The following is a 20,873-nucleotide window of genomic DNA, read 5'->3' on the forward strand; positions in this document are numbered from 1 at the left end:
AGGAGAGTCAGGAACTAGCAGGTCAAGTGCTAGGGCAAGCCCTTAGTGACCTACTTCTACAAACTAAGCCATCCTAAAACTTCACCTGCTTCTCTAAAGTGTGTAACCGGATGGAGGTAATTATACAGGCCTTGAATACACAGGCTGTGGAGCACTCTGCACAGTCCAAGTCCAAGTCCAAAGCCAGCCTACACTTGAAGGACTTGTCTTGTTCATGCACAAGTGTCTCATAGGTAGTACTTGCAACATGGGTAGATAGGAAGTCCTGTTAAAGCGTGCAACATTTAGCACTAGAGTAGATCATATGGTAAAGGTTAGGTGTTGCTCTTCATCAGTTTATGGCTGCTAAGTTGTTTAACAGCTTCATGTATTCTATAAGTCATTATTATTAATATGGTGAATCATTTCCAAATCTGAATTGTATCCACCCTGTACTGTTGTTTCACTACACTTCAGCTCACTGCCTTTCATGTATTAACTCAAACATGATTCTACCCAAGAGGGAACCACCCATCCGGCGTTCTCTTCTGCCACATTTGCCACTTCATCGTGTTCATGGTCTGTCCTTCTGTTCTTGAGCTTTTTTCCTTTTGCTCCAGTGCACTTTGGCAAAGGATAGCTCAGTCCTTCACCTGCTGCCTTGAACTACACCAGCTCTTCACTGTTGCTGGAGAGAAAACAAAAAACCACGCTTGCTGCTGTCTTTTTAACCTTTTGACATTAAATTTCAAGGGTATCTTCTAAACTGTGCCTGGAAATAAGATTTATAATCTCTTCTTATACTATTTTTATACTCTTTGATCTCCTTAAACTTTCAATTACTATCAAATCTTTCCTTCAGTTTTAGAAAATAAACTTTATTTCACCTTTCACACAGAAAACCGGAAAACTTACACAAAAATTCCTGTTACCTTTATCTGCTGTTGGAATAAACTGTGCACGTTTGCTTTCTTGCACATCACTGAGGCAAAATACAGGCAGATTTGATGACAGGTTGGTAGAGAGGGATGAATGCATCTCCTGTTGGTGGATTGATTACAGGTTCATTTCTAGCATGACTAGGTCAATTGAAACGATACCACATGGACCACTTCCATATTATGCCTACTCCTGTACAATTAATCTCCCCATTCTCAAGTAAAATAGAGATTACAGACTCATGTTTATCAATTTGCTGATGGAACCTTGACCAGACATCCATTAGATTATGGATGAATTCATTAGCACACACAATCTGTCTCATCTGGACCTGACAACCCCCCTCAAGGCCCTTCTGTTTAGCATGGAGTTTCTACCTTCTTTCTTTCCTTTCATTTAATAATAGCCTCCTCACTACTTCACTGGAATTTTTCTGTTCATGTGAATCATAGTTCTTACACAGGAAACAAGAACTCAGAGAACAGAAGAAGCACCAATCAACTGGTTACACTGAATCCAGTCACGAAGTAGAGACAGGGAATGCTAGTACCTAGTCATTACCAGGTGTTCCTGTTTGAAATAACCTCAAGACACACTCAGAGGCATATCTCCTAGGTGTTTTTGAATCCAGTTAATTTAGCAATGAAGATTGACCACCAGTCTTAAAATGTGAGGTAATATGTTTTGTATTGTACTGGTTGAAATCATGATTTGAGGATATATATATATATATATGTGAATATATATATACGTATATATACACACACACATATATATATACATACACACATATATATACACACACACATATATATATATATATGTGGATATATGTGCATATATATATATGTGTGTGTGTGTATATATGTATGTATATATTATCTGTTGTCCAGAAAATGACATAATTACATTCTTCTTCATAGCTGAATAAACTCCACTGTGTATGTGTGCCATACTTTCCTTAGCCATTCATCTTTCCTGTCTCATTTCTTTTTTTTTTTATTTTATTAACTTGAGTATTTCTTATATACATTTCGAGTGTTATTCCCTTTCCCGGTTTCCGGGCAAACATCCCCCTCCCCCCTCCCCTTCCTTATGGGTGTTCCCCTCCCAACCCTCCCCCCATTGCCGCCCTCCCCCCATAGACTAGTTCACTGGGGGTTCAGTCTTAGCAGGACCCAGGGCTTCCCCTTCCACTGGTGCTCTTACTAGGATATTCATTGCTACCTATGGGGTCAGAGTCCAGGGTCAGTCCATGTATAGTCTTTAGGTAGTGGCTTAGTCCCTGGTCCTGTCTCATTTCTTAATCTTCTAGTTCAGATGTCTTCTATATGTCTCTCTATTCTCTTTCTGGACTCTGTTACAAACACAGCGGAGAAACAGTTTTCTATCCTCTCACAGTCTAGAAGACACTCAAATAGAAGGCTCAGGTAGAGCTTTCCTCCTTAATCAGCGATCAAGATATTGTGTTAAAGAAAGGCAATTCTTCCAATAGGAATTTGCTTAAATAATAAATATATAAATGTCACTTTGTGACATTTCTAAAGAATTTGAGTAAGCAAATCTAGCTCTTACAAGTGAAAAAATGTAAGTATTCAAGTCTTATCTGGGACTGGATTCCAGAGCTTTAGGCTATCTTTCAACTCCTTGCAAAGCAAAATTAGAGAGTCAATGCCTACACTTCCTTCTGTGCAGTAGATAGGCCTTCCTAGCTGTCAACTCCACTCTACTGTTGGGTTTGTGCTTGGCAATTCTGTGTTACTTCCCACATCTTGGTAGAATGGGTCACTTACTGCCATGTCAGAAATCTGGGTGGCTGTTTTGGAATCCTAATCTGGATACACTTGATTGATGACACCAGGTAATATGAGAAAAGAAATGATTAATTACTTTTACTCAGGAAGATACCTGGTCATCTTAATTGCTCTTACACAAAGGTAACTATTGGCCAATTCTGTCAAAAAAATAAGAAAGCGATTAGTACTCTTAATATGTTGTAACCTTTATTTGTGAGTTTCCCACAATCTGGAGCTGATCCCTGGGTAAATGCCATTCTGATTCCATTAAAGTTAAATTTCAAACAGACAGTAAAGGGCAAAGCGAGAGCTGAAAGTAATCACGGCGAAGAGGGCACATCTGCTCCCCTGGAGTGTCCGTCTTGCAGCTGGTGTTGAAATGGATTAATCCCTCCTCAGAAACAGCCAGGCAGCTTGAGTGGTGGGATGCTATTAAGTGACAAGATGAGTCCATTTTTTGGAATGAAAGCAGAGAATTAAAGTGCCTCAAACAAATCACCACAACACCAAAGGGCATCTTCAGAATCGGTTAAAGTTCTCCTCTTGCTGAGAACACAAAATGGTGAATTTGTCTTAGCCAAGAACTTTAAATGTAAACACCTGGGATATTAAAATGGTGTTGTGTGACTCATTAGAGGAGCAACCATATTCACTTTTGTGCTTAGGTCACTTTCCAGAAGCAAGTTATGGGTTTTTACAGCAATTTACAAAGTCCTTCAAGTCATGGAGAAACAATGGATTGATGGCATAGGCTCTGAGCTTTCTCTCCACATGATGCTGACTAAGGACAAATTTAAGGATTCATCGGTGAAGTAGCCTTTGGGATCTTTCCATTGAAGGTTAGAGTACCCATGTTATCTTCCTAAATTAAGCATTGAGATTTATTTTTGTGTACTTAGACCAAGTACAGATGATGCGTCATGACCTGGGCATGGTAGCATACACCTTCAGTCTCAGCACTTGAGGAATGGAGTCAGGATGATCAGGAGTTCAAGATCATCCTCAGTAACATAGTGAGTTCAAAGCCAGCTTAAACTACACAAAACTCTGCCTCAGTCCCATCTTCTCTCAAAAGAGTGCTTAATTGTTGCAGGGTATTTGATCACATTGTGAACCCCCAGATTATGTTGTGCTGTGGCTCAGCCCTTAGCACACACCTTTAATCCCAAACAAGGAAGGTAAATGTATTTTGTAGATGGAAACCCCAGGTCTAAAAGTGATGTCTAATTGAATGGTAGACAAAGTGACAAATCAGAGAAAGATTTGACAGAATGAGTAAGAAATAGAATTTACTCAACTCTCACAAGAACAGACAGAAAAACGAGCCTATTTAAGAGAGCACCACTAGGGGAGGGAGGGAGGGAGGGAGAGAGAGAAAGAGAGAGAGAGAGAGAGAGAGAGAGAGAGAGAGAGCAGTTTTTGCTCAGAGAGTTTTAAAGAGATAGGTTGAAGAGAGAACAAACTAAACAACTAGACACAGGTAAAGACAGAATGAGTCAGGAATGAAAAGGAACCAGGAACCAGAAGATTATAGCAGGTTGCTAGAGTTAGTTTGAGACCAGTCAGAGTAATTCAGGAGAAATCCAGAGAGGCCAGATTGAATAGTTAGTATGGAAAGGAGTTTGAATCAGCATAGCTGAGGTGAAACAGTCAGCTGGAGATCAGAAACAAAATAAAACAAAACAACAACAACAAAACCAACTAGGAAGGGGTGAGCTTATTCAGCCACAAGTCTCAAAAGCTGAAAATATTCTAGGCCCAGATTAGATTGTACAGAAGCTAGAGGCTTCTAGAACTAGGTCTAGGTTACCAAATGGAAGCAGTAAGCCTCCAACATGACAATTGCATTAGGTGAATAAAGGTCACTTTTATACTTAATGTATTTATTGTGTATCATATTATGGAGTGTCATTGGAGAAACCATTTGAATTTATGATAATTCACTCTGCAGAAAACCCATATTTCTCTTCAAATAGGGTGTGAACAATTTTTTTTGGAGTGGGAATATTTTTAATGTGTATCTTTAAATGACAGCTTGACTCCCAGGAATGACATTGTCCATGTAGGTCTTCATCGCTTCCCTTCCCAGACCCATTCAAATATAGCATACATTGTTGACCAGTCATCTAAATCAGGTAGGTTTTGCAATGATAGAGGTCAGTTGCATGTGTTTTTACCTAAATAGTCCTTACATTATGCATTTTGAAGCCCCTCTGCCTGTGACACCAATCATATGAAAATAATAATATCTTTAGAATGATTTTTCTGAACAATCCTGTATTAGCATGAAATGCAACTGTCTGAGCTCTCTTAGCTGTTCTTTCCCATGGAAATCTTTTGTTTGTATTATTTTCTTTTCTTTTCTTTTCTCTATTTTTCATGGTGTCATGAACATAACATGATATCTGCATCTAACAAAACTTTGTATATACAGTACTCTATTATGAGTTGTAAGCACATGAAAAATGAGACATCTGTAATTTTCTTATGTTTTGAATTTTACCTTTTCTTCTTCCAGCTAGCCCCTGGTAATAACCAGGTTACTTGCCGTTTCTAATAATTTGATTACTTAAGATAATTTAAAGAAATATCATCCTTTAGGATTTGTCCTTGTATGACGGTCATGCTTCATATTGCACAGTATTCTTGAGGTTTGCACATGTCGTCATTGATAACAAACTTGTCTCTTTATATGACTAACTTCTCTCTCTCTCTTTCTGTGTGTGTTAATCTCTCTCTGTGAATGTGTATGGGTGAGTCTGTCTGTCTGTCCATCTCTGTCTGTGTGTGTATCTGTCTGTCTTTCTGTCTCTCTCTGACCCTACATGTTTTTATGTATGTATCACATTTTTCCCTACCCATCTATCTGTTGATGGCTATTTCAGTTGTTTCGATACTTTAACCTTTGTAACTTATGCTGTAGAAACCACAAAAATGCAAATAACCCTTCAAAATCACAATTAATTTTTGAATAAACATCCTAAAGCATGATCACTGGATCCCAATGAGAAATTCCTATACCAATTTTTGATAAAAGCAACTTTACAAACCCCCTGTCTGAAAGATTAAATCTGTCTGAAAGATTAAATCCATCTAAAATCTAGCTTTTTGGGATCCAACACTGTCTTCTATTTTTTTTTTTTGTTGTTGGCTACATTATTCTTTTAGAGTCCCCTCCCCCCCAGAAGTCTTAATAGCCAGAAAAAATTATATGGAAGAACTCCTCCCATGCTCATCCTATGGACCACCAAATTTTCTGGCCAGCCTGTAATTTTCTATAGTTTCATTATTAAATGAGCTCTTACTTTCTCTTAATTTCTAGATGCCAACGTTTCTATTGGCAATTTTAGAGATTTTGGTTCTTATCAACAGCCAAAATCATTATAGGAATTTTTTGCTTTAATCCTGGGTGTGGGATAAGGGCCTGCTTCAGATTGTGTACAGCATCAGACTACAAATTCACCTTGTGCACCTCCAGGGGCATACTTTTTTTTTTTCAGTGGCATATACTTTCTGTGATTGTGTGATGTTTGGATTCCTGGGGACTTTTCAGAAGGAGTATAAATGCTAAAACCCTGAAAGGAATGGTTGGCTGGTTGTTGTTGGTTGGTTCCTGTGGTTGCTGTTGGTCAGACTTTGTTAACTAGTCATGCATGAAGAAGAAGAGAAGGAGGAGGAGGAGAAGGAGGAGGAGGAGGAGGAGGAGGAGGAGGAGGAGGAAGAGGAGGTGGAGGAGGAGGAGGAGGAGGAAGAGGAGGAGGAAATTAGACATCCTGACAGGAAAGAAGCTTCAAGGACCTCAGTGCTCCTAATTCACAGTAAGTATTCTAACAATGACATGATCCCCTTTATGGCTATCTCTTTTTTTTTCCTATCTAGTGTTATAGGGTTGAAAGGGTGGAGAGAGGGTAGAGAAGGGTCGAAGAAAGAGGGACTCACAAAGTAGCCAAAGTTACATGTTAGGTTTTAGTTGACCCCTAAAGTATTCCCTGTCTTTACATGTTCAATTAACAAAACCATTTGCTCAAAGCAGGACTCATCCTTGAAAACTGTAGCTCCAATTATGTTCACCTGCCAGCTGTGTTTGTGCTTTTTCGCTACTAATTTTAAATTCCTATGCATCTTAAAAGTTAATGTAATTATGATTAAAAATTGGCGCCTTGCACTTTACAGGTCTTAGAAGGTGGAAAAAGTTTCTAGAGACATGGTGACATTTGGCTGATCATCTTGTCACAGAAGGGTAACATTTATCATTACTATAGTAAACTACCCGAGGAAGATCAACTTTACAGAAAAGAGACATAAATAGCTGATAGTGTTGAAAGCCAGAAGGGGGGATTGGGGATTTAGCTCAGTGGTAGAGCGCTTGCCTAGCAAGTGCACAGCCCTGGGTTCCGTTCCCAGCTCCGAAAAAAAGAAAAAAAGAAAAAGAAAGCTAGAAGGAAAACAATACATTTCTGGTGGTGATCCCAAGGCCAAAGGCAGTAGAAGCACCTGTAAGAGGAAGAGGCCATATAACTAGGCAAGATTCAAGAAGCTGTGATTCCATAACATTTTCCAATTAGCTGTAAGGACCTCTTAAAGGTCCAACCTCCCAACATTACCCCACTGAGGACCAAGTTTTCAATACATGAACAAATCATTTATCTGTTCTTTCTTTCTCTTAAGATAGAAAGTTACAGGAATTTTCCATCCCTGATAAGTGTGGTTGCTATAGTAAATGGATACAAGTCACTGTGGAAAAGCTAGGAGAAGAATCCATATGTGCAGCTTGTCTTGGGTCCCAGGATATTGACAGATGTCCCCAGAAGGAAAGGAGAGAGAAACAGATAGTTTCTCCTAGTTGAACATGACTAGTCTTAGCATTGAAGGAAATATGAAAGTGTTTTGGTTTCATGTGAAGAAAGCTGTTACAATTAATTATTAAAACACATATTAAAACTCAGGCTTACACAGCAAGTTTATTATTTTTAAGAAGTGTGACCTAATGAGACATTGTTACTCCCCTGTTTGGTAACCTAGAATTCACTTACAGTACACTGTGTTTGTGTGTGTGTGTGTGTGTGTGTGTGTGTGTGTCTTATATAAGTTGGTAGAATACTTCAATTGTTTCACCTTTTAATATGACTCTCCCTTGACTATCACACTCCTAGTGTTCATTGGTATCTGAGTTTTGTGGCTCAGTGGCAGTGTGGAGTCATGATGGTAGAGCTTGAGGATGCCAGCATCCCTTTGGAAGACAATTGTATATAGTGGTGTGGAAGACGGATTTTTATGCTCATTGAATGTCCATGTGCCCTGTCATTTTTTTGTCTTATTGGAATGAGAAGACAATGGAAAGAATAATCAAAGTTTCTATGCAGGGCACTTAAGGGTGGGGACCCTTAAGGGCATTAAGAGACTGGAAACCTTTCTTTTCTCTTTCCTCCATATCAGTCACTATATGCTTCAGCAAGTTAGCAACAGGATGACTGATCGTCTCTCAGTAAGCTCCCTGTCAATCTACTGAACATAGCAAATGGAAGAGAAATATAGGTTTTGTTGTTAGAGTTGTGGTTGTTACCGTGTCACAGTCAACTCATTTTCTGACTGACCCAATGAGAGAAAATTAGAGAATTTTCAGTTATGGACAGGGCACTCTAATTGCGTAAGAGAGAGGGCAGGCATGTGCTGACAGAAGAGGCTATTCATTCATAGAAGTTATAATTCATAATTTAAGCAAGCACTATATTACACAGACAGCTGACATTCATCTTTCTTTTCGTAATTCCTTTCAAATTTAAATAGATTTGATACATAATCTTACATGCCTAAACTCAAAAGTTTGCTCCTGACATTACACCTACCTAGTACAAAATGATTTTGATCAGAGAAGTATTTAGACACACACATGCACACAACACACACGCACACACACAACACACACACATAACACACAACACACACACAACACACACATAACACACAACACACACACAACACACAACACACACACACACACGCACACACACACACACACACACACACACACACACACACACACACACACACAATTCTGGGAAAATGGTTTCCTGACTTCTGCAGTCTTCTATGCCATAGGTAGTATGGCATTAGAATTTTAACAAATATTTTATGCAATATCTGTGTAATTTTATTCTGAATTCATAGTGTGTACTTTTCTGCATCTGAAAATGATGTGGGGACCACAAGAAAAGTCTTGTTGGCTCTGAGTAACTTTCAAGTGTCATAATTATTGCACTCAGCAAAGATGATTGACGTGTAGAATGCTTTGTTCCTAGGATTACAGCCAGTTTATGGTTAGCATTTCTCAACAACTGCAGAATTTGCTTTATCAGGTATGGGTTTTCAGTGTAGTGCGTAGTGCCCGGAATATGACAGATGTTTCCTAAAATTTTGTTAAGTAACTGAATATGTCAGGAAGCATTTCGGCAGTTTAGCTTGAAAATATATATTGAGAGACTACTGTGGTCAGCTCTGGGCTATAATTTGAGGAAAGGGGATAACTCTTGATAAAAAACAAAAAATGAAAATTTTCTAACTTGAAATTCAGAAAGTATTGTAAGCAGAAAGCAACCAGAACGCAGAAGAATCAAAAATGTAATCTGAGTCTCAAAATCCTGGTAGGTTTTTTAAAAAGTTTTCCTCTTCTATATTACATCTCAAATGCACTTTTCCCTCCCACCCCTTTAACTCCCTTCTCTCCCAGATCTACCCCCTATGCCTCAAATAAGGTGTCCTACCAGGAACATTAACTAAACACTGCATAAGTTACAATAAGGTCAGGCAGTACTATCACAGCAAGGTTGGATAAGGCAGCCCAGTGGGAGGAAAAGGGTCCCCTAGGTAGGCAAAAGAGTCTCTAACAGCCCTGAATACCACTGTTAGGGTCCCCACAAGACCAGCAAGCTACTCAGCTATAACATATGCAGAGGACCTATGCCAGACCCTTATAGGCTCCGGGATTTCTCTAAGTCCCCATGAGTCCCCTAATTGATTCTATGGGACTTCCTCCTCCTGGTGTCCTGAACCCTCTGGTTCCTCCTATCCTTCCTTCCCCTACTTTGCATAGCTCCCCAAGTTCAGCCTATAGTTTGGCACTCTGTATCTGCTCCCATTAGTTGCTGGATGATCTCTCTCTCTCTCTCTCCATCTCTTTCTTGTCTCTTGATGATGATTCTGATAATCTCAGATCTCGGAACACTCTGCAGACAGGACAAACTCTAGGTCAAAGGTTTTGTGGCTGGGTTGGTGTCCTAGTCTGTTTACTTAAGGTTTTGTCTGGTTACAGAAGATGGCTGTTTCAGGCTCCTTGTCCCCCACTACTAGGAGTCTTTATTTGCTAAGGCTACTCTCATAGACTCTGTTGAGTTTCCATTGCACTGAGTTTCTATCTTGCCCATGAAACCTCCCTCTCTTCCAGTTATTTCTCCCACCCTGCCACCTGAACTCTCCTGCTCCAACCTCACCTGCCTCACCTAGTCTCCTCCTCAAAATCTATTCTCTTCCCCCTTGCCAGGGAGATCTTTGTCCACCCTTAAGCCCTTCCTGTTTCTTAGCCTCTCTGGGTCTGTGGACTCTAGCACAATTGTCATTTATTTTATAGCTAATATCCATGTATAAGTGAGTACATTCAATTTTTTTCTTTCTGAGACTGTGTGACATCATTCAGGATTTTTTTTTTCTAGTCCCATCCATTTGTTGGCAAATTTCATGATGTCATTGTTTTTAACAGCCGAGTAATACTCCAGTGTGTCAGTATACCAGATTTTCTTTATCTATTCTTCAAGGTAAATAATTTAATTTAAAAATGGGGGTACAGATCTAAACAGAGAATTCTCAACAGAGGGATCTAAAGTGGCCAAGAAGCGTTTAATGAACAGTCAACATCCTTTGCCTTCCGAGAAACACAAAGCAAAACAACTTTGAGATTCCATCTTAAACCTGTCAGAGTGACTGAGATTAAACACTCAAGGGACAGCACGTGCTGACAACGATGTGGAGCCAGGGGAACACTCTTTGACTGCTGGTGGGAGTGCAAACTTGAACAGACACTCTGGAAGTCAATACGACAGTTTCTCAGAAAATTGGGAGTTGATCTACCTCAAGACCCAGCTATACCACTCCTAGACCCTAGACATAGACCCAGCTACACCACTCCTAGACCCTAGACATAGACCCAGCTATACCACTCCTAGACCCTAGACATAGACCCAGCTATACCACTCCTAGACCCTAGACATAGACCCAGCTATACCACTCCTAGACCCTAGACATAGACCCAGCTATACCACTCCTAGACCCTAGACATAGACCCAGCTATACCACTCCTAGACCCTAGACATAGACCCAGCTATACCACTCCTAGACCCTAGACATAGACCCAGCTATACCACTCCTAGACATATACCTGAAGGATGTCCCATCTTCCCACAACAACACTTGCTCTACTATGTTCATAGTTGCTTTGTTCCAGAACCTGGAAACAACCTGGTAGGAATTTTTAAAGGTAGAGTAGGGTAGGGAAAGAAACCTTTGCTCTAGAAAAAAGTGACATACATAATTCACTCGTTGCTGAATACTGTGGGAAGAGGCCAGGATGAGGCTAGCTGTTGCCAGGTCACTCAAAGCCATGGGGATGACTTGGGCCTGATTAAAGCTCAGCCTACTGGAATGTGCTTGTTTTTCTTTCTTGTTGTTTTTAATTGTGTAGCTTCTCTGATAGATGGTACGCTTATGTTGCTCCACCCCCAATTTGTACGTTGAAATATAACCCCAATCTGATGATATTAGAAGGTGCACCTTGGGAGACAATTACACATGGAGTGTGGTGTACCTCTTGATGGCATGTGTGCACACAGAAGACATGCTACAGCTTTTGCCCTCCATTTGGAAATGGGAGAACTTGTTTAGTTTAGAAGATGATCTTTACCATCACTCACTTCTGCATCCCAACCTTGGGATTCCAGGATCCAGAGCACTGACAGATACATCTTTGTAGTCTGTAAATCCCTTTCTGTAGGACTTTGAATTCACTAGGACTACTCCTCTATCCTCCAACAGCCCTGCTTGAATGTCATTTATATAAACCAAAGAAAAGCAAAATGTCATCGGTGTGCATTTGAAATCTTCAGCAATTATATAAGAAGGGCAGTGAGAACATTGTATATTTTCTTTGACTATGAACTTTGATTAGGAGATTTTATAAAACGAATCTGTGTATTGTAGCTTAATTTTGATAATTGTTCCAAAGAATTGTACCATGGATCTGCTATCTATGCTAAAGAACTCTTTGAAAGCACATTTGAAACCCTGCAAAGACTTGCATACTCAGTTTGCATTCTGATACTTACAATAAGTACAGCAGACAGGACATTTCAGACAACACATTGGAAACTGTGACAAACAGTTCTCTGAACGATGTGCTCTCAGTTCCCTGACTTTTTTCTTTTAAATTTAGGTTAGTTCTCAGCAATGGTGCATAAGAAATAAAGTCCAAAGCCTTAGAGGCTTTCCTTTGTAGCTATGCTCCCATTTAAGTTGGTGTCTTACAACTGTGACTAATCTGGGTCAAACTTGTCACTTCCTAATTGAACCCCAGAGGGTGACTATAGTTTCTCCAGCTTCTTATTTCCTCAGAAAAATGATGGGTTTCACTCTAGATGTAGTTGGTGCCTACTGCGAGCATATTGTATTATTGAATCACAGTGTGGAGGGTGGCCAGGAGGGAGGGCTACCATTCACTTTGTTCCTTATGTCGTACCGATAAGAAATTAATGTAATGGTGAAAAGATAAGGAGGAAGACTGCAAAGGAGCAGAAAAATTGGGAAGAGAGTAGAATTAGCGGGAAGTCTTAGCTAATTAACTGAGGAAATGAGGAATATCAAGTACATAGCAACTCAAATATTTTCTGCCTTCTGTTGGTTCAGTTCAAATAATTTTATGGGTTATACAAGCTGCTCATTGAAGGGCTCATTTCTCCAAATCTTCAGAGATATTAGCCATGTCGTTTATCAAGACTCTTTGTCTTACTGCATCCCCCCACCCCCAGGCATTGCAGATGTGGCTGCTGTGTCACATGTGCATCAGTAGGTGGCAGAGAGGACAGAGGCTATGTCTTCACTTAGTGTTCTGACCTATACACATCTGAACAATTAGTAGCCTAATATTCCCTAAAAAATGAGAGCCTGAGATAACCACTATTCTGGCACCAGGCAGGCATAGACCAGCTCTCAGGATAGGAAGTGTGCTGGAGACTAGAAGAACCCTATTTGGGACAGTGGGCCCTGGATAGGAGTGAGCCCATGACAGATAATCCTCACAAAGGCTACTGGGACTAGACAAGGCGCCAGCCCAAGACAACTACCAGGAATAGGGCTCAGACAGGAAGTTACCCAGGGATGACCATTAGTCTAATGATGTACATACCTGGGTGTGGGAGTTCAGGGCAGACCATGTTCAAGATGACCCCTGCCCAGTGCCATAATGAATGAGTGGGGCATAGCACTCCTGAGACTACTACTGAGACGACCTCCAAAACTCTGAGAACTCCAGGGACCCCTTAAAGGAGCAAGTAAGAGTTGGAGAAATGGAAGAGAAACAGAAGGATGTGGGCACAATGAAGAGTGGTAGACAGGAGACCCAAGGGTAGTGAGAAGCAGCCTGATGTGAGTAGCTGGTGATGTCACTTGGGACCATGGTGGGGTCCTGGCCTGTGATGCTGCCAGGAGGCCACATCTGGATTCAGGGCCCTGTAGCAGCAGGGGTCTGTTACCAACAAAGTCCAGGCAGGCAGGCATCCTTAATCTGGGCTGCCACCTGGGGACATGGTGATTTCTGAAGGCTATGCAGAACTGGTTCCTCCCCTTACCTGGATATCCTGGGAGAGCTGGCCTTGGGGGCGTGACAGCAGGAGAACTGACCCTGCCTCTAGGCAGTTGCAATATTCTGCATAGTGGGCACATTGCTTGTGGGAGTTGCAGGTGAACCTCCCCTGGATATGAGTGTTTCTACCACTTGTCTCCTATGTGGTCAATGGAGGCATATTCTCCTCCCTTCTGGCCCTTCACCACCCAAGGCATGTGCAAGAGCTGGCGCTGGGGTCATGAGAGCAGGAGAGCTGTTCCTAACCCTCACCAGCTGCAAAACTTGGGAAAGCAGGCCCTGCACCTCTGCTCCTCACCTGGGCAACACATTAGAGCTGACCCTGGTGCTGGGAGCATGGGTGAGCAGGCTTCTAAGGGCATGGGCATGAAAGAGCTGGCCCCACCACCTGTCTGACATTTGTTGACAGGGCCAAGAAGGATATGCCTCCCTCCTCTCACCCTTTCCAAGGAGGCTGGAGAGCTGGCCCTGAAATTAGTGGGCTAACTGGCCATGTCCCTCAACAGCTATAATAACTGGGGGAATGGGCCCTACACCTCACCTAGGCAGCAGGGTAGAGCTGGCCCAGGTTGCAGGAGTCGGGGAGATTGTTGGAAAGCTGGCCCAAGGGCATGAGAGTGGAAAAGCCAGTAGGCTGAGCAGCTCAGATACCTCTCAGGCCCATATCCAGGGCTTTGAATTGACTCACCCTAACATCTACCCCATCAATGAACAGCTGGATTGCATGAAGGGGCTGCCTGGCCCTATAGATCCAAAAATACAGGGCACAACAGGATGTCCTAGAACAGTCTCAGTGAGGTTTCAGTATTGATAGAATAGTACAAGCCTTGTACCAGACCAACACATCATGGAAATGAACATTTGCATGCAAAGACATGTGGATGCAAGGGTATACTGGGGGCCACACTGTGACACACTACATCTGTTATCATGAGGTTTTTTTTTTGTGGGGGTGTTGCAAGAGTAGAGGGCAGTTACAAGGGAAGGGAGAGATGAGTGGAATTAGGGTGCGCTATGTGAAAATCACATAGATCCAATAAAAAGTTAAAAAATGTATAGAAAACAAACAAGAAGAGTCTTTGACTATATTAAACTCAGGAAGTTCACCCACCAGACAGTTATTGATCCCTCAGGAAAATCCCAGTATCCTCTGAGGCATCACTGCCAGGGTCTTGAACCCTGCCTGTTAGTTTCTGACTTGCTGTTTCTGTTCCTATTTCACAGACTGGAGAGCGGCACAGCTTTAAACAAGATCAAAACTGGATGGCCAATTTGGCTTCCTCAGTCTAATCAATCCTCATCAGAGTTTGCAGAGTGGGAGGGGAACATGGTCAGAGATCTCAAGGCTGCTTGCTGCCAGCACAAAATTTGTGTGACTCAGCAAACTTACAGCAGAGCCACTGATGTTTCCTGTGTTTCTGCTTTCACCTGTGTGAGGCCATTTATTTGAAATTCCCAACTCTTTACTATTACTATGTTCTTCAGAATATATTTTACTATAGTGCTACTACACTTTAATGACCAGATTTATTTGTAACTATATATTACTTCATTTCATGGGTATGTTATAGTGTTCTTTATATTTTCTTTTTAACATAGTTTTTTTTTATTGATTATTTGAAAATTTCACATGATGCATCCCAAACATATTCACTTTCACCCTTGTGACCTCCCCAGAAACAAAAGAAGAAAAATATACCAAGTCCAATTTATGTTGACCATATTCTCACTGGAGTGAGGAGACTGAGCTAGTCTGACTATAGGTTGCAAATTGGCAGTTCAGGAAAGTAGGCCTAAGTTTCTGTTTCACAGAAATGAGAACAAGGATCCAGGAAAGGCCCCATTAGTCAGCCAATCACAGTCAGAGGACAGCACCTTGTCATTTGGGCTAAGGTAGAAGACAGGTAGTCTGAGTCAGTAACCACCCTGGAAAGTTCCCAAGACCCTCCAGATCTTTGACCAATCACTGAAGCACTCATACCCCTACCTGAAATTCCCCTATTCCTGCATAAAAACTGGGCCTGCTTGCCCACTTACTGTCTCGTTTTAACTGAATGGTACCCTTGCTTGCAAGAAATTCTGTTGAATAAACAGTCTTTGCTTTTGCATCCTATTCGAGTCTGGGATCTTTTCAGAGATTATTGGACACTAACAAAAGCATGGTCAAACTCCCAGTGGGCAGCGCCTTCAAGAAAACTGAGACCTTCACTACCCCACCCCATCCAGAAGCCAGAAGCCATCAGCTGTGAAGAGCAAGACTTAACCATCACTTTCCCAATTTTAAAGGATTGTACTCAATGGCTTCCTATCTAGACTGTTTCTTTATTAAAATGCTAGGGGTGGAGGAGAGAGGATGTCCAAGAAACGTCCTTCTATGTCTCTTATTCTCATCTGTCTTTTTTGAGACAAGGTCTTATGTAGCCCATGTTGGCCTCAAACTTGATAAGCAGCCAAATATGGCTTGAGTACTGGGCATACAGGAGTATGCCACCATAACTGGTGTCGGGCAATGCTAAGGACTGAACAAAGAGCGTCATGCACACTTTATCCCCACTCTAATGGTATGCAGTGGTTCCATTGATTTTTCTTGTACTTTTATATTGCTAGGTGGTGTGCTGGAAATAATTTTTTACATTACAGAATAAAGTTGTTGAATCATTCAGATTAAATTTCATCTGAAGGTAACCTAATAATTTATGTGGTAAAATTAATAATGGTATTGATAAAAATCACAACTTTACACTATAAAGAATTGATTTAAAATAATCTTATTCCACATTCTATTATCACACAAATCAAAGTGTGTCTTCTGTACCAAATGTCACCCTCTGTCATCTGTCTCATTTTCTATCATTCTTTGGTAATAGATCACTTGCTGTAGATAATCATACACTCTGGGAGGGGTCATATCATAGGGGAGATCAAAGCCAGCTTTTGTAAGATGCTACCCAATGGTTTTCTGATCAAGTAACTTCTTTCTAGTCAATTTTAATTTACTATACTTGTGCATATTTGTCTTCAGAGATTGACAATAATTTAGAATGTTCAAATATCAAGGTCATGATTACATTTCAATCATTGTTTTCATTAATTCACATATTCTAATAAAACATTAATAAACGATACTCATAATATATTACAAATTATATTAATTAAAATTATATTGATTAATCTTTGATCTATGTACATGGTCGTACAATGACATGGTTGGATGTTGTTTTATATCAATCCATTTATTAATTTTAGAGAAGTAGAATTATACAATTAAGACCTAATCGTGTTGCCGGATATTTTTATCACACTGTGAACTCTGAGACTGTGTTATTTACTGAAAAAATAAACCCTGTTTCTAGTCATGGTGTGGTTCAGTCTTTAACTCACATCTTTAATCCCTCTAGTGATAATATAGGGACACACTTAGTACACGTGTTTAATCCCAAACAATGAAGGTAAAGTTAGTTTGTAGAAGGAAGCACTTATATTTCAAAGTGAGGTCCAATTGAATGGTAGGCAAAGAGGTGAATCAGAGAAAGATTTGACAGAATAGGGTATGCCCAAGTCTCACAAGAAGAAAGAGTAAAGAGAGGCAACATAAGAGGTAGCAGTGTAGGAGAAAGGAAAGAGGCAGTTTTACTGAGGCAGTTATAGAAAGACAGGTTGTAAAGAGAGACAAGACTAGGTGAGGACAGAATGAACCAGAGAATGAAAAGGACTTAGATCTCAGCCTTTAAAAACAATGACTTCATGAAATTCACAGGCAAGTGGATAGAACTAGGAAATATCATCCTGAGTGAGGTAACACAGTCACAAAAGAACACACATGGTAATCAACTCATTGATAAGTGATGGTAGAAAAAAAATCTAGGAATACCCATGATACAACTTACACATCATATGAAGCTCATGAAGAGGCTAAGACCAAAGTGTGGATACTTCAGTTCTACTTAGAAGGGGAAACAAAGTGATCACAGGAGGTAGAGTGTGGGAGGGACTTGGGAAAAAGAGAGGAGAGAGGGAGGAAAAGGGGGGGCAGGATCAGGTATGGGAGGAGATAGGGGAGATGCACAGAGGGTCAGAAATTGAACAGAGGTGTGTAGCAATGGGGGATGGGGAACTTTGGGAAGCCAAACAAAAGTCCCAGATACCAGGAAAGCAAGAGGCTCCCAGGACCCAATGGTGAGGACATTAGCTGAAACACCCAATAAAGGGGAGAGACATCCTGTAGAGACCATATCCAGAGGTTAGGCACAGCCCCTGTTCGAGGGATGGGGCCACCCACCCTTCTCAAAATTTTAACCCAGAATTGCTTCTAAATAATATACAGGGACAAAGAGTGGAGCAGAGACCAAAGGAAAGGCCAGGTGATGTCCCACAGAGACCCAAACATTGCAGTCTATTGCCAATGTACTTTATCTTCCAAAACTTCATGGTAAGATACTACTGCTGAAGACACTTGATATGTGTCATAAGACATGGAGAATTCAAGCTGGTATTTACTGGAAAGCTTCATATCTTTTATAATGCTTGAAGGTGCTATGCACAGTACCATGGAAAAAGGGAATCACCAATCTCACCAAGTTGTGAATCTTGGGAGCTATGTCAATGACTAGTCTGGCAAGACATGCCTTCTGGTGAAATAGTCTCATAGAGGTAACCAAGTCTTTTTGATTAGATCTAATGTTTGCATCACAAGTTGTAACCCATACCTGAAACTATTATGAGGTCCAAGAAAGAATGGCTAAATGGGTCATAGGCCCTAGGAGATAACTCACTACTATTATTCTGCTTAATGGACAAAGTTCTAAACTGAGCTCTGATGACTTGTCATTGTACCCCAAAACTAGTCCATTTGTGAACCCTTCTTGTTTGTGGTAGATGGTAATAAACAGGTAATTAACAGGTAATCCACTGGTGAAACTGCAAAGAATGAGAGACGATGGAAGATTCAGCCCTAAGCCAGACATCTATATCATACCCCTTCCTTCCAAGGCTCAGAAGTCTTTGCATACAAAGTGAAAGAAAAAAATTTAAGAGCCATAGGCACTACCCTTGAGTAGGTAACTGCTTTTTGTATACAGCAGCTAAACATATGAATTCATAGCAATTGTGATGGCACACAGAAAAACTGTGTAGGCTCAGGGCAGACAAAATGCCAGCATGGAGTATGGAGGTAGGCTTAAAGTCCACAGCTCACTAAAGAGGTGTTAGCAGTTTGCTCCTGGGAGGAGAGTCAGTTCTATTTAAGAGTACAGCTCCTGGTAGTGACGTTTACTCATCCAACAGTATATGGCTATCACAAACTGAACTGGGTGGATTTGTAAAAAGGACACAAATTGGGTGGGTAGGGAAGACTGGAATGGATCTGTAAGCTTTTGAGGAAATGAAGAGTTTAATAAAAATTCATTGAATGAAATTCTCGAAGAATAATCAAATCAAGAAAAAATACTTTAAAAGTAAATATAAGATTTGATTATTTTCCATTTACAGGAAAATGGAACAACTTATATAAAAGAAATAAGAACTTTGGTTTCATAATAGCATTAAATAAAATTTCTGTTAAAGCCTCAATTTTGATAATTATAGTTATAATAAATAAGGAATAAGGGACAATTATGACTTCATGACTGCAACTTATCCTTAGATAGGTTAAAAACTGTGATTTGCATAAGTAGATAGAAATATATTCACATGTATGTGTATGAGTCCTACATACATGAAAAGAAAGGGAAAGAGAGAACAAACTTGGAGTGTTAATACTTGGGAAAATTATTTTTTGTAATATTCTTTCAATGCTTACATGAATCTCAAGTGATTTCAAAATAAAAAATTCACAGAAACAATAGTAAATGAACTAGAAAAAAATCTTCCAAAAGGAAGATTTTTTCTGTACTTATTCTGTGTAATTTTGATACTACATTAATTTAATAATTTTGGTTAAAAGGGCAAGTGGAGTGGGGCCTTTTTTTCTAAATTTCGTGCTTTCTTGGATATGAAAACGTTACTATGAAACATTTAAATGAGATACATAGTGTCAAAGCTGAAATTAATTGCCTTTTCACTTATAATCTGTGCTCTGCAGACTAATTATATACACAAAAGCCTCATGGTGCATATTTACCTACCATGAATCTGCATTAGTGTTTGTTCTAGCCAATGCCACCATCATTTACCCAAATCCTGAAGATCCAAGATGCTAATTTATAATTGCTTTCCACATCAATTTGTATGAAACAATTTATCAATAGTCATGGTTGATGTAGACTGCTCCCTGGCTTTTATCAAGTATTTCCTGTTTTCTGGGAATGACACACATGACAGGTAGACGACACTGCTTAGTTCTGAGTGGCTTTCGTAAATTAGAATGCTAAAGAAAGTTAGAGCAAAGCTGGCACCAGGTCAGGGTTTTGATAGGTTATCATGCTCCTCCTTCCAGATGGGGAGAAGGACACAGCTGATCTGGAGGTGGAGGGAGCACAAGGGAGCCTGTGGCTACTCCCTTCCCATAAGCCTCCCCAGCTGTCATCTCAGCTGCAGGACAGTCTGATATTAGGGGACATGCTGTCATTTAGAGGACACTTCTCCCAAGCTCATCTCAGGATGACTTTGCAAAGGGATGCAACTCTTGAAGCTGGAAGACCATGTGCTATGTGGCAGATGGCCACCCTGAGAGGTGAGAGACTTGGCTGTGTTCATCTGGCAACTATGGGTGGCACAGATGTGCCTGATATCAGCGGACTGCCCACTTTTTTCTCATCATCTCCTTAATTTATTCGACACTTAGGAAGTTCAACCATCATGAGTCACCTCATCCACAGCTACAGAGTCCCAAAGGATCAGTCATGCGCTTTCTACCATTAAAGGTTTTTTATTTACCCGCATTCATGGCTGGCTTTGCTTTCATGCATAGGAATGAGTTCTTTGATGTTTGATTCAAGAATCAAATCACCTGTTTCCTGGTGTTTAAAGATGCCAGCCACCTTAGTTCAATTTCTAACTCTTCATTCTGCTCCAGTCCCAACACTTTGGACAAGTTTTTAAACTCATTTATCCAAGCCCCACATCCATCAAACAATAGTAATAAAACACCAACTAGGCTCCTCCATGTAGCAGGTCTTAATCCGAATTTCCTAGATAACTCAGAAGGGTGATAGGTAGATTGATAATGACTGGTGCCAAAACACACAAGAAAGAAGGGCCTACTATAGAATTGTGTTCCCACTTGGCAAGACAAAGATAGCTGCCATTTCCCTTCCTTC

At 40.5% G+C, this 20,873-nt stretch overlaps 1 non-coding gene across 1 annotated transcript; it reads left to right on the plus strand.

Annotated features, from left to right (window-relative positions):
* The first annotated feature begins 12,773 nt into the window (after positions 1-12,773).
* Positions 12,774-12,903, plus strand: LOC120100424 (small nucleolar RNA SNORA17). The gene has a single exon (XR_005500182.1). It is a non-coding gene; the product is annotated as a small nucleolar RNA SNORA17 (small nucleolar RNA).
* Positions 12,904-20,873: the final 7,970 nt, after the last annotated feature.

This window comes from Rattus norvegicus, chromosome 1, assembly GCF_036323735.1.
Source record: "Rattus norvegicus strain BN/NHsdMcwi chromosome 1, GRCr8, whole genome shotgun sequence".
Lineage (NCBI taxonomy): Eukaryota > Metazoa > Chordata > Mammalia > Rodentia > Muridae > Rattus > Rattus norvegicus.